Below are 13,215 nucleotides of genomic sequence, written 5' to 3'. Positions count from 1 at the left end.
AGATCGTCCTGCCCGACTTCTGCCCAAGTCCGTCCACGGACAGGGAGCGTCTTTGGCATCGGCTGGATGTCCGCCGTGCCTTGCGGATCTACCTCCGGCGGACCAAGGATTTCCGCAAGTCGGAGGCCTTGTTCATCTCCTTCCTGCCTGGAGCTCTGGGTTCGAGGGTGTCCTCGGCTACCATCGGCCGTTGGCTGCGTCAGGCCATCTCAGAGGCCTACGTGGCCTCAGGGCGGCCAGTTCCGTCGGGCATCACGGCGCATTCTACCAGGAGCGCGGCGACCTCGGCTGCGTGGGCCACGAGGGCCCCGTTTGAAGACATCTGCCGGGCGGCTACCTGGGCCTCTCCGACCTCGTTCATCCGACATTATCGTCTGGATGCTTTTGCGTCCGCGGACGCGTCTTTCGGTCGTAGGGTACTACAGGGGGTGGCAGCGGAGGCTCCCCTTGGGCCCTAGAGTTTCTGTTCTCCCTCCCTGGGACCTTAGCTTGGGTATGTCCCACGTGTGACCATTCCCTCCTCCCACTCTGGAAAAAGGACGTTGGTCTTACCTGAACGTCTATTTTCTGATGGGAGGAGGGAATGGTCACAACCCGCCCTGAGTTCTGTCTGTTGGGGCCAGGGGGAGGACCCGGGGGGGGTGTTTCCCGGGGTTGTTGTGTTGTTGTTTCTTGTTTTCAGTTGTACCGTTCCTGTTCGAGAATCTGGGCTAGCAATGGACAGGCACCGGTATTTATAGACTTCCTCTCAGTCTTGGACCAATCAGGCTGTGATAAAGCCCACGTGTGACCATTCCCTCCTCCCATCAGAAAATAGACGTTCAGGTAAGACCAACGTCCTTTCACTTAACATCAGTTTGTCTAATTTAACAACTACAGTGATGCACTTAACTCTGGCAAGAAAGGTTGTAAAATGGGGAAAACTCACTTAACAAATGTTTCACTTAGTAACAGGGGTTTGGGGTGGGGTCAGCTGCTGGAGGCCCGTCTTGGGGGGGGGGGCTGACCCCTGCTTTGGTTGCCTGACTTCTTCAACCGCTGGTGTGCTGTTGCGGGGTTAGGGCTAGGGACAGTGTTAGGGCTAGGGTTAGGATTAGTTAGGGTTAGGGCTAGGTTAGGATTAGGGTTAGGATTAGGGTTGGGGCTGGTTAGGTTTAGGGTTAGTGCTAGGGTTAGGGTTAGGGTGAGGGGTGGGGGTGGGGTTACTAGCCTGATGGCCTGCTGGCTTGCTGTTGCCGCTTGAGAGCGTCGCGGCTCAGCTTTGAGAGGGGTCCCCCCCTCCTCCATCGTGGTTGCAGTCTTTTTGTCCGGTGTGGAGGCAGTCCTTTGGCTTCTCCTGTCTGCGGGGGAGACCGTGCTCTGATCATTGTCATCCCGGCTAGCCGTTGACCATGACCGGCTTTGTGACTCTCGTTCTTATATCTGCTGCCACCCACGGCTTGCTAGCCTTCCAGTCATCCCTCCCCCTGCCTTTGTCCTCCGGATCCTCATCGGGAGTGAACTGAGACTTTCGATCTTATCTCCGGCTCCTTTGGGACCCCCGTCTGTGCCCCTGCCGATCATTCTACGTTTCCTTCTCTGTGGCTGCTCTGGCCCTCTGGAACGATCTCCCCGTGGAGATCCGGACCCTCACCACCCTTCTGGCTTTCCACAAAGCCACTAAGACCTGACTGTTCCGGCAGGCCTGGGGCTGATGAGTTCCTGGCTCCACTTAAACTGTTATGACTGTTGTTTTGTTTTAACTTGCTTGTCTTGTATTCTGTTTGTATTCCCCTTCCCTTTGGTTTGTTAGCCTCCCTGAGTCCCTCGGGAATAGGGCGGCATACAAGTTGAATAAACAAACAAACAAACAAACAAACAATTGTGGTTGTAAGTCGAGGACTACCTTTAGTGCAGTTTCAGAACAATTTCAGATCAGTTCATTAACTAAACAACCTTTTATTTTACTATTCCCATGAAAAATTGTATCTGGAAAAAAAAGAATTATACTTAATGAGAGCATCAGATCCAGTTTAATATCACACTGGCAATCTTTCAGGTTAGATTATATAATTTATGTGTGTCTGATGCCTGTTCTTAATTTTTTGCCTTTATTTTCATTTTTCCTAACAATATCCTGTTGGACATTATTTGTTTAAGGGAGTACACCGGAGGATTAGTTTTGAGAGGTTTGTGGTGTTCCTTCCTCCCCCCTCCCTTTCTCATCATCCTTTTGAAGAACAGAGATGATTCTGTAGCAGCAAGACAATTATCACTCAAAGGCGTAGAGTGGGATTTCTAATACGCTTCACAGCTTCTTCTGCACATTTGATACTTGTACTGACTTCAAGGCAGGTCCTTTAACTAGGGAATAGGAAGCACTGTATAACATGAGTTTGCGTGGTTGAAACTGGCACAACATTTGTATGATCTCATATAATTGGGAAGATTGCTCTCTGCTCCAGGCTTTATGGAAACCAAAACTAGGAGGAATCTAAATGAGTTGTTTTGAGTGGAAGAAGAGAGAATATTTATTATTATTAAAGAACTTTAGGTAGGGGTTTTTTTATGAGGTGGGTATCAGGATGCATTTTCTTCCTGTACTGCCTCTCCTCCCCCCCTGTTTTTTGAAGCAAAACCTTTTCCTTCAAAACAAATGATAAGATTTCCAGATATTTTGATGCCATTTCATTCTAACTGGGATTGGGGATGAAGGGGAAGGTATATTGAACAAATATGATGAAGTTTTAAATTCCCTTATGAAACTTTACTAACGTCTAACCTAACCCTAAAATAAAATGCATCATGTATGAAAGCATTACAAGCATTCCGTTTGGAATAATTTCCAGTAGTCAGAGAGCAAATCGTTCAAATGTTTTAGGACCACTTGCACAAAAGTCTCCTCTTTTGTTTAAAAATGTTGTGTGTGTTTACTCAGAAATATGATATTTAACAAAGATTCATCCAGCCAATCGTGCTTTAGATCATTGTTATCCAAGCTTGTCAACTTTAAGATGTGTGGTTTCAACTCCCAAAATACTCTAGCCAGGCATAGGGAATTCTGGAACTTAAAGTCTACACCAGAGGTGGTATTCAGCAGGGTCTGACCAGTTCTGGAGAACCGGTAGCGGAAATTTTGAGTAGTTCGGAGAACCAGTAAATACCACCTCTGACTGGCCCTGCCCCCATCTATTCTCTGCCTCCTGAGTCTCAGATGATCGGGAAGAAATGGGGATTTTACAGTAACCTTCCCCTGGAGTGGGGAGGGAATGGAGGCTTTACAGTATCCTTCCTCTACCATGCCCACCAAGCCACGCCCACCAAGCCAAGCCCACAGAACCGGGAGTAAAAAAAAAATGGAATCCTACCACTGGTCTACACATTTTAAAGTTGGCAGGTTTGACAAACAATACTTCAGAGTGGACCCACAAAAATTATGTGCAAGTCAAGCGGAAAGTAGGAATATGTTTCAATACCACTGCTTTGTACTACTGAGACACATGAACCTTCATTTTTGCCATCTGGAAAGAGAGAAAAAAAATCCAATCACTAAAATTGACATTACATTTTTTAATCCGTGAAAGTCAACTGATTTGAGAAGTAGTTTTGTACAGTCTAAGTACAAAAGTGTATAAGCATATTCACGTTTTTTAATTACAACTTTGGTTACTATTGTCCTGCTGCAGATTTCTTTCTCCACCTCCCCAAATCATAACATATATGCTTAGTGACTAAACACTTGACTTTATAAACATTTTTCTTATTCTAAAATAAACTGCTTTCCATGGAGGAAATTTATGTTAACATTTTGCTTGCTCTCCCAATTTCTCCTGAAAAAATTAAACAAAATCTTCTGAAATCTTCTCCTTCCCCCCCCCCCGGGTTCCCTCCCCCTTATTTTAATTTTTCTCCCCTGGAGTACAATGCGAATAGGTTTTGAGAACCATTGCAACCTGTAACCCTTTCAGATAATAACACATGCTTAGAATGGGCACAAATATGTAAGGAGGAAATTGTAGCATTATCTCTAACTAACATTTGTGTATTTCAGGACTTGAAACGTGTCTTCAGCAAACCAACAGACAGATTCCAACGATCACAACTTGTGAAGAACCATAAATTGGATTGTCAGTGTGTTAGTTATTTCCTCGCAGACAGAACATGTCTCCTCTTTCCCAGAAAAGACAACAAGGGATAGGAAGCAGGTGGGACCCTGGTCTTCAGTGATAGTGCTAAAAGGAGATTTATGAAGTGGCCAGTGTTAATGCATGGCTTTGTCTTTCAGTTTCCTACGTTAAACCTCAATATTGCTTTGTGTTGTTGTCTTGCACTGTATTGTTAGCTCCCAGGGCAATGTAGTCTTATTAATATCTTGCTGCAAATGATGTCTCTGTCAGGAAATCTGGCTCCATATACAGGTAGTCCTTGACTTACAACAGTTGGTTTAGTGACCATTCAAAATTACAATGGCACTGAAAAAAGTGCTGTCATAAGATTTTCACAGTTACGACTGCTGAAGCATCCTCATGATCAAAATTCAGATGCTTGGCAACTGGTTCAGATTTATGACCATTGCTGTGATTACCTTTTGCGACCTTCTGACAAGCAGTCAATGGGGAAGGCAGATTCACTTAACAAGTGGATTACTAACTTGTCAACTGCAACAATTCACTTAACAACTGTGGCAAACAAGGTTGTATAATGGAGCAAAACTCACTTAACAAATGTCTCAACAATAGAAATGTTGGGCTCAATTGTGGTTGGAAGTCAAGGACTACCTGTACATATAATAAATCAGTATTAGGAATTATATTCATTGGTTGAACTTGGCCAGTCACCAGTGGGTCTATAAGTAAGGTTTGAGATCATGGATCCAAGCTTTCTTTACTTACCAGTGAATGAGGTATCAAAGAGATCACAATCTGATGTGAGTGACATAATAAATCATCCTGAGAAGAAGGACCCCTGCAGAGGCAAAGTCAAAAATTACAAAGTTCTTCATCACAGTTTAACTGCATTCTCTATTTCACAGACTGTTGAGTTTGAGATAGCAGATATCCCAACCAAAAATGCATTTTCCACCTACATCATTCCTTGTGTAAACTGGAAATCACATTAACACACTGCATTGTTTCTTATTTTTACTATCACCTGTGTTATCCTCCATTTGTGGCATTCTTCTTGTTCACTGAAAGAGTGGTCATCATTATCCTTTGAACAATTGCACTGGAATCTAACCTCTCATTAAACCTAGGGATTAACTCACATCTCCCCTAGTCCTTCCTTTCAGTAAACTAGACCTACCCAATTCCTGCAACCGTTCTTCATAGGCTTTAGCCTCCAGTCCCCTGAACCCCTCTGTTGCTCTTCTCTGCACTCTCCCTAGAGTCTCCACATCCTTTTTACATCATGGTGACCAAACTGAATGCAGAATTCCAAGTGTGGCCTTACCAAGGCCTTATAAAGTGGGATGAACACTTCACAGGGAGCTTGATTCTATTCCTCTGTTTATGCAGCCAAAAACTGTGTTGGGCTTTCTGGCAGCTGTTGCACACTGCAGGCTCATATTAAAGAGTTGTCCACTAGGACTCCAAGATCCCCTTCACAGTTACTACTGTGGAGCAAGGTATTCTGTATCTGTGCACTTCATTTTCGTTGCCTAAAGATAGAACCTTACTTCATTGAATCTCATTTTCTTAGACAGTGCCCAATGTTCATGCGTATCAGGCTCCTTCTGTATCTTTAGTCTGTATTCTGGTGTGTTCGCTATTCCTGCCAGCTTGGGGTCATCTGCAAATCTGATGAGTCCCCCCCACCGATCAGCATTTATCAAACAGAGAGCTAACAGTCATTCTGGCTCCTTCTTATGACCGCTTGAGATAACAGCAGTACTTAAAGAAACAGTACTACTATCATGGCATATATATTGCTAACCCAACTGTTAGCTTACACACCTGACACCCTCATTCAAATCACTGATGAAGATGTTGAAGAGTACTGGGCCCAACACAGAGCCTTGGGGTACTCCACTGCATTCTTCCCTCCATGAAGAGGCAGTTCCATCAAGAAGTACAGGTGTGTGCGGTTGGTCAACCAGTTACAAAGCCATCTGGTGTGACAATGTCTAACCCACATTCTTCTACTTTATCTAGTAGTAGGTTATGGTCTACCTTATCAGGACTTGCTGAAGTCCAAGTTAATTATATCAATGGCATTCCTATAGTCCACTAGGGTTGTCACTGTATCTAAGAAGGCAATGTGACTAGTCTGGCATGATCCACTTTGACAAACCCAGGTTGGCTTTGGGCCCTTGATCTGTTTTTCTCCCTTTCTGAAGAGCGGAACCACATAAGCAACCCTTTAGGAGTTCTCCGGTACTCCAGGATCTCTGATAGATATAGTTCACTTGTTTGGAGATCTTGTCTGCCAGTTCCTTCAGATCCCTGGGATGTAACCCATCCAGTCCTGGGAATTGGACTTTGGCTAAGGTAGACAGGTGCTCACTTACCATTTCTTCCCTATCTCATCTGGGGTTCCTAATCTGATTTTTGGGGTGCTGTTCTTGATAGGTTGGACTGTTTTACCCCTTTGGGTAAAGACAGATGCCATACATGAGTTAAATAGTTCTGCCTTACCCCTGCTGCTTGTCACCCTCTGGCCACTCTCTCCCAGCAAGGAACCAACTGTTTCCTTAAACTTCTTGTCTTTAACATGCGGGAAGATGCCCCCTTTTGTATTTTATTTTGTTGTTGTTGTTGTTGTTGTTGTTGTTATTATTATTATTATTATTATTATTATTATTATTTTACCTTCTTCCCCCCCAGAGTGATGCAGACTATCCAGACTGCCCGCGCACCCTCCACAGAGCGTATCTATGGCTCCATGTGGCGGGCCTTTGCCTCATGGTGTAACTTCCTGGGATACAACCCTATCCAGGCCTCAGTGCCTCATATTCTGGGCTTCCTCCAGGCAGGCCAGGACAGAGGGTTAGCTCCTAACACGATTAGGAGACAGGTTTCAGCCATCTCATCAGTTCTCCCGCGTGGCAGGAGCCAGAGCTTGACTCACCATCCTATGGTCAGGCAATTCCTCAAGGGGGGCTTCCAACCCCAAACCACACACGGTGTTCAGATACACTGCCTGGGACTTACACAGGGTAGGGGTCGCTCCAACAGGCGCTCCATTTGAGCCTTTACGAACATTTTCCCTTAAGTGCCTGGTTCTTATGGTGGCCTTTCTGGTGGCCATCTCCGCTGCCAGGCGGATATACGAACTGCAAGCCCTGTCCATCAGGGAGGACCTCTGCGTCTTCCACCAAGACAGGGTGTGGTTATGACTGGATTCATCCTTCATCCCCAGGGTGGACCCCTGCTTCCATCGAGCCCAGGAACTGATTTGCCCAACTTCTGTCCAGACCCTTCTCACCCGTCGGAGAAGTGGCACACTCTGGGCGTAAGGAGGGCTCTGTGGATTACCGCAGGAGAACCAGGCCAAACAGGAAATCCGAAGCTTTGTTTGTCTCCTTCCAACCAGGTCCTGGGTAACGAGATGACTTCCACCACAATAGGCAGGTGGTTGCGAACCTGCATTGCCACTGCATACCAATCGCAAGGCTTACAGACACCAATCATATCACAGCCCACTCCATGTTGAGCGCAGCCACATCCACGGCCTGGGCCACGCAGACATCCCTGGCCGAAATCTGCAGGGCAGCCACGTGGGCCTTCCCCTCTCCCTTGCTAGGAACTATACACTGGACTCTTTTGCCTCGGCAGAAGCCTCTTTGGCCGCAGGGCATTGCAGGTGGTTCACAGGGCGGGCCCCACGCCTCCACTGGCATGAGGGGGGACATGGGGCCTCAGGTGTCTCCCTCCCTAGGGACGTGCAGGCTTTGGTATGTTCCACTCTGGATACTCCTCCCCCCTCACTATGGAGAAAGGGCATTGGTACTTACCTGATACGCCTCTTCTCATAGTGGGGGGAGGAGTATCCAGTCCCTCCCTGACTATGTTTGTATGACTAAGTGTTATGTTCATTGTTTTATGAAGTTATATAAATATTGATGTCGAAGACGATAAAGCTAAGAACTGAATTAAGAGTCTGGAGTGAATAGTGCAACGAGTCGGATGGAGCTCTTCGTCAAATAATGGGGAAGTCCTGCTGGCCAGGGGGCATTGCCCAAAGAGCTTATTTGACTCATTCAATCATGAGAGGACAAGGTCAACCCCACTCTGGATACTCCTCCCCCCACTATGAGAAGAGGCGTATCAGATAAGTACCAGCGCCCTTTTCCCCATAGGCTTGTGGGCAGTGAACGTACAATATATCCCAGTTCATATCCTTAAAATTTCCAACGAAGACTTGACTTTATACCAACAAATTCTAGAAACCCATTTTATATCACTTATTTAAAGATCAAGAGCCAGCGATTTTCATAAAGTTGTCTATAAAAATTGCTGTCTCTTGATCTTCAAATAAATGATATAAGGTGGGTTTTTAGAGCTTGTTGGCATATAAAAGAGAGTCTGAATTATAGAAAAGGTGTAGATACTTTAAGGCATTGCAGACAAGTGCTAAATTTGCATGTCTGTGCCCTGCAAAGTATCTTGCCTTTGAATCCCAGATGCTACACAGAGGGGTTATTAACACTTAAAGCATGTTTCAGTCCTCATTTGGACTACTAGTATTGATTTAGCAAGAGCCAGCGTGGTGCTTAGATTGTTGTTTTTATGATTTGGAGACATTTCAGATAAAAAAGGCCTTCTCAGCCACAAATATTACAAGTGCTCAGACTGGGAGCTTAAGCTTTCTGGGAGCACATTTAAAGGTGAACAGAAATTTAGAGGAACTTGGGGTATTTTGGGCAGAATTTATTTCTACTTTGTCTTGACAGGAGCTTGGGCAGAATGGATGTCCACAGTGCATGTGCTCAACCAGGGTGGCAGAGGGAGGTAATCTCTTTCTTTTCATTTCATCTACCACATTGGGTTGCTGAATGGACAAAAAGTCTGTGTGCATCCTTCTGTGTGAGGTAGGTGAGGTAATGCAACAAATAAATAATGATCGTAGGCTCCATTGTAGATACATTTTCTAAAGAAGAAACATTTAAGAAAGATGTTTTGTGATATTGTTATAACCAGGGATGGGCTTCAAAAATTGCAGCAATGGGTTCACTGCCCTGTTTCTGGGTTATGGTGGACATGGCCTAGTCAGCCTCCTGCACCATGGGGGGTGGATTTTTCACCCTTCCCAAGTTCTGGAGAACTTCCTCAAGCTTCTGGGAGGGTGAAAACTACTTTCCCCAGGCTCCAGAGGCTCTCCGGAGGCCGGAAACAGGCCTGTTTCTGGACTTCTGGAACTTTTAGTCGTCCTGTTTTTCACCTTCCCCAGGCTCCGGAGGCTTTTGGCGAGCCTCCGGAAGGTCAAAAACTGCTTCCCCTTGGCTCCGCAGGCCCTCTGGAGGCAGGAAACAGGGCCATTTCCGGACCACAGGAACTTCTGATAGGCCTGTTTTTCACCCTCCCCAGACTCTGGAGGCTTTCCTTGAGCCTTCAGGAGGGCGAAAAATGCTTCCCCAGGCTTTGGCAGCCGGAAACAGGACCATGTCTGCACTTCCGGAATCTCTGGTAGGCCCATTTTCCCACTCTCCCCGAGCATCTGTCTAAGCCCTGCACTTACCTGGCATGGAGACTCTTGGGTGGGGTGGGAGGGGTGGGGTGGGACAGGGTGGGCGTGACCAACCAGGTGTGGTATTTGGGGGTTCACTGAACTGGGCAGAATCCTAGCTAGAGAATCACCCAAACCTGTGTGAACCCCCAGCAGTCCACCCTAGTTATAACTTATTTGATTCCAAGTTAAAACTCTTCTATTCTGAGGGACTTTTAACTGATTTTAAGCCAGTATAAATTTCAATTCTAGGTGAAGTTGCAAAATATGCCTGTATTGTTATTGCTGTGTAAATGTTCTGGGTTTAGGCCCTTTCTGTGTTGTTGAGTGTTTGTCCTTTTTAAATGCTACTGTTGTTCCATCTTTGTGTACTTGCCGATAGAAAAGTGTAGTTGAGCTTCCATAAATAAACCAGTAGCTCTTTTCTTCCCTAGCAGTATTTTTATAAATGTGGGGAACCTGTAGCTGCATCTGAAGAAGCTAGAGCATTGCTGATATTTTCACAAGTAAGGGAAACTGGATCAACTGGCCCATAATTTTTTTTTCTTTTATTGGCCATTAATCTGACATTCCATTGAAGCGTCAGCCTCTTGAGCCAGACCTGTTCTAACACCCCAAGTGTTCTGCTTGCTGCTCTAATTTTACAGGAAAAGAAATATACAGTGGAAGTGGGATACACCAGTCATTCTAGATTCTGTTGAATTTCAGCTTCCCACCAGTATTGCTACTTTTGAGAGGTGCTTGAATTTCAGTAACAGTTTCTATTTCTTATTACTGCTGTAAGGATTATCCTATGCCTCTTTGAATGTTTGTGTGCATATATGTGGCCTCATCAGGGCTGTTCAGTGGGTAGTTAGGGATCTAGAAAAAACAATTGCAACCAACCTGCCTTTGACTGAGGACCTATACATTTGCACAAACCAGAAAGAGGGCTGAGAAAATGTCTATAGACCCTTCACATCCTGGACATAAACTGTTTTAGCTTCTCTCCTCAGGCTACTTCTATAGGGCATTGCATGCCCAAACAACTAGACACAAAGATAGTTTTTCATCCCGTGGCATCACCCTGCTTAAACATCTAACTCCCACAGCATTGTCTTATGCCTAAAGATATTTACCCATGTAGTAGGCTGTACTGCTATTATCCTTCTCATCTTTCCCATCTAATCTTCTCATCTTTCTCACCTTCTCATCTTTCCTATTACCTTCCCCTCTTGGTATCTTATGATTTATCATTTATTGTTTGCATCTTATGATTATGATTGTATTTTATGATTTATGATCTATGACTTATCACTTTTGTTGTTTGTATATACACACTGAAAGCTTATGCACCAGAGACAAATTCCCAGTGTGTGGAATCACACTTGGCCAATAAAGAATTCTACTAACATGTGTTTCATAGATTATAACTGGAAGTTATTCTGGCTACCTTGGATGCCACCTGTGAATTAGGTTCATTTCCCCCAAAAATAAAAAGTAAACTTGACAGGATTTCTTTCAGTCTGTAAATTTTTCAATCCTAGGGTTCTTTGGATGAGCAGGAGAACATTCATTTCTAAACAGATGTTCTTGGTGTTTCACTTTCCATGAAACTACCCAGCGGATAATGTTGCTCTTCTTAACCTAGGGAGTGTAGTTGCCTCCAGGGGATGATTTACCATATATTTGCTGAGACCTTAGGATTTGAGCCAAAAAAATGCACATGCTTAATTACAGTACTTCTTGGCACTGTTTGTCTTCAAGCAGCCTATATGAATGTTAATTAATAATCACAAAATCCCTGAGGAGCAGGTGAATATTTATTATTGCCACATAACAGGGATTAGGAGGAAGAGATGGAAGAAGAAACTAGATTGTCAACGATAATCAAAATTAGTTTCGGGACAAAAATGTCTCTCTTGCCCTCCTCCTCCTCCTCCTCCTCCTCCTCCTCTTCCCCCTCCTCCTCCTCCTCCTCCTCTCTTTCTCTTCTTAGTTAAAGACTTGGCTGCATTGCCTTGCTTTGCACTTGGCTCCCGTTGGCTCCTTGTCTCATTGAAGATTCACTCTTGTGAAGGATGGAACTGTAAATTATCTCTTGGCTCAAATTTATGGATTAATGACTTGAGTTGGAAAAGAATAAAGTCCAATTAAGTGTAGACCTTCACAGTGGTTGAGGCTCGCTGGATGTCTTTTTCTCTTGCCTGTAAGAAAAGCAACTAGAGGTGAGGGCAGGTCTAGAAGAAATGAGGGTAAAAATCCTTTCAATCGTATGGTGGCTTCATGAATACTTGCTCTTCTGGATAGTGAAGAACCATCTCAGGTTTTTGGTTTGTTTTCATTTGATTACACTGGTAATAGATAATAAAAATAATTGAATCTGAAGATAAATTAATTTAAAGGAAGTTCATAGTTTCTTCATTTCCCTTCGAGGTGCACCTTCTTACCAAATAAGGACCCTTCTCAATGAAGTAGGATGGAGAAGAAAAATGCCAATAAACAAGGACATTTTCTTCCATTGATTTTATTGAGTTAACATACCGTTGTACATTCTGCAATTTTATCCTGGCCTTTAAATAGAAGTGTGAGGAGTCTTCTGATTTAGCTCTGCTCCATCATGCCTCATAATAGGATTAGAATTCTTTTGCCTGGAGAAAGTTCTTGCAGTTAAATGGTTTGAGACACAAGCTTCCTCTTGCTGTATTCAGGCATATTTCTGCCATCAACTCTGTTCTGGCTTGATATATTGCCTTGTGGAACAGATATCAGGTCATGGTGCATTTCAGAATAGTAAAAATGGAGATTATGAATTTGAAGAATGGTAGAGAAGAGATGGCTAGCCTATTCCTTGCACTGTGAAGCCTGCCTTCCTTCCTTCCTTCCTTCCTTCCTTCCTTCCTTCCTTCCTTCCTTCCTTCCTTCCTTCCTCTCTCCCTCCCTCCCTCCCTCCCTCCCTTCCTTCCCTCCCTCCCTCCCTCCCCCCTCCCTCCCTCTCAATGTGAAGCTGGATTTCTTCAGTTTCTTCCTTCATCAGTCTCTTCAGATTACTAGGACTACAACAACATTGTCATTGTTACACTTTAAACCAGAAGTGGGAAATCTATGACCCACCTGCAGCTCCTGAATAAAAATTGTGTGCATATTGGTGTAATAGCAAAAAAAAAGTGTTATTTTTCATTCTGGCTAAGGCTGCTGGCAGTTCAGCAAGAGTCTTAGGTTCCCATGCGTGCTGTAAAAACTTAACATTAATACGCAGGACTCTGTAAACTCCATAACATTCTATTGCATTCTGTTTTAGCTGGCATAAAATGTCAATATTCTACTATAAACTTTAATGATTTTTGTAGGTGGAAGGCTGGATATGTTAATGTTTGTGCTTAGATTCTGTTCTTTGGGGTTTCTTTATCATGTAAAGAGCGTCCCGTAGTTGGCCTTCCCTTTCATCTAGTTCAGGCCACAATGACTTTTTTTTTTGCCAGCCATTCAGATACCTATAGAAAGATGCTCAGTTGCAGCCTGGTTTATTTAGGCCTCTGTGTTGAGTCCAGCTGTTGTACTTTTGGAATATCATCAACTGTATTTCAACTG

At 44.3% G+C, this 13,215-nt stretch overlaps 1 protein-coding gene across 2 annotated transcripts in view; it reads left to right on the top strand.

The window, feature by feature from the left end:
- Positions 1 to 13,215, top strand: part of LYPD6 (LY6/PLAUR domain containing 6) — a 76,681-nt gene that overhangs the window by 23,733 nt on the left and 39,733 nt on the right. The window contains exon 1 of one of the 2 annotated variants that reach the window (XM_014066844.2): positions 4,048 to 4,184. The exons of the other annotated variant lie outside the window; for it this stretch is intronic. The gene's annotated coding sequence lies outside the window, so the exon portion shown is untranslated. Of the gene's footprint in view, positions 1 to 4,047; positions 4,185 to 13,215 lie in introns of those variants that run through there. 2 annotated transcript variants of the gene reach the window in all.

Source organism: Thamnophis sirtalis, unplaced genomic scaffold (genome assembly GCF_051295495.1).
Source record: "Thamnophis sirtalis isolate CommonGarterSnake01/CBP01778 unplaced genomic scaffold, rThaSir2_p1.2 scaffold_1, whole genome shotgun sequence".
In the NCBI taxonomy this organism is placed as follows: domain Eukaryota; kingdom Metazoa; phylum Chordata; class Lepidosauria; order Squamata; family Natricidae; genus Thamnophis; species Thamnophis sirtalis.
The sequence above is the reverse complement of the archived record's forward strand: the minus strand, read 5'-3'. Positions and strand labels throughout refer to the sequence as shown.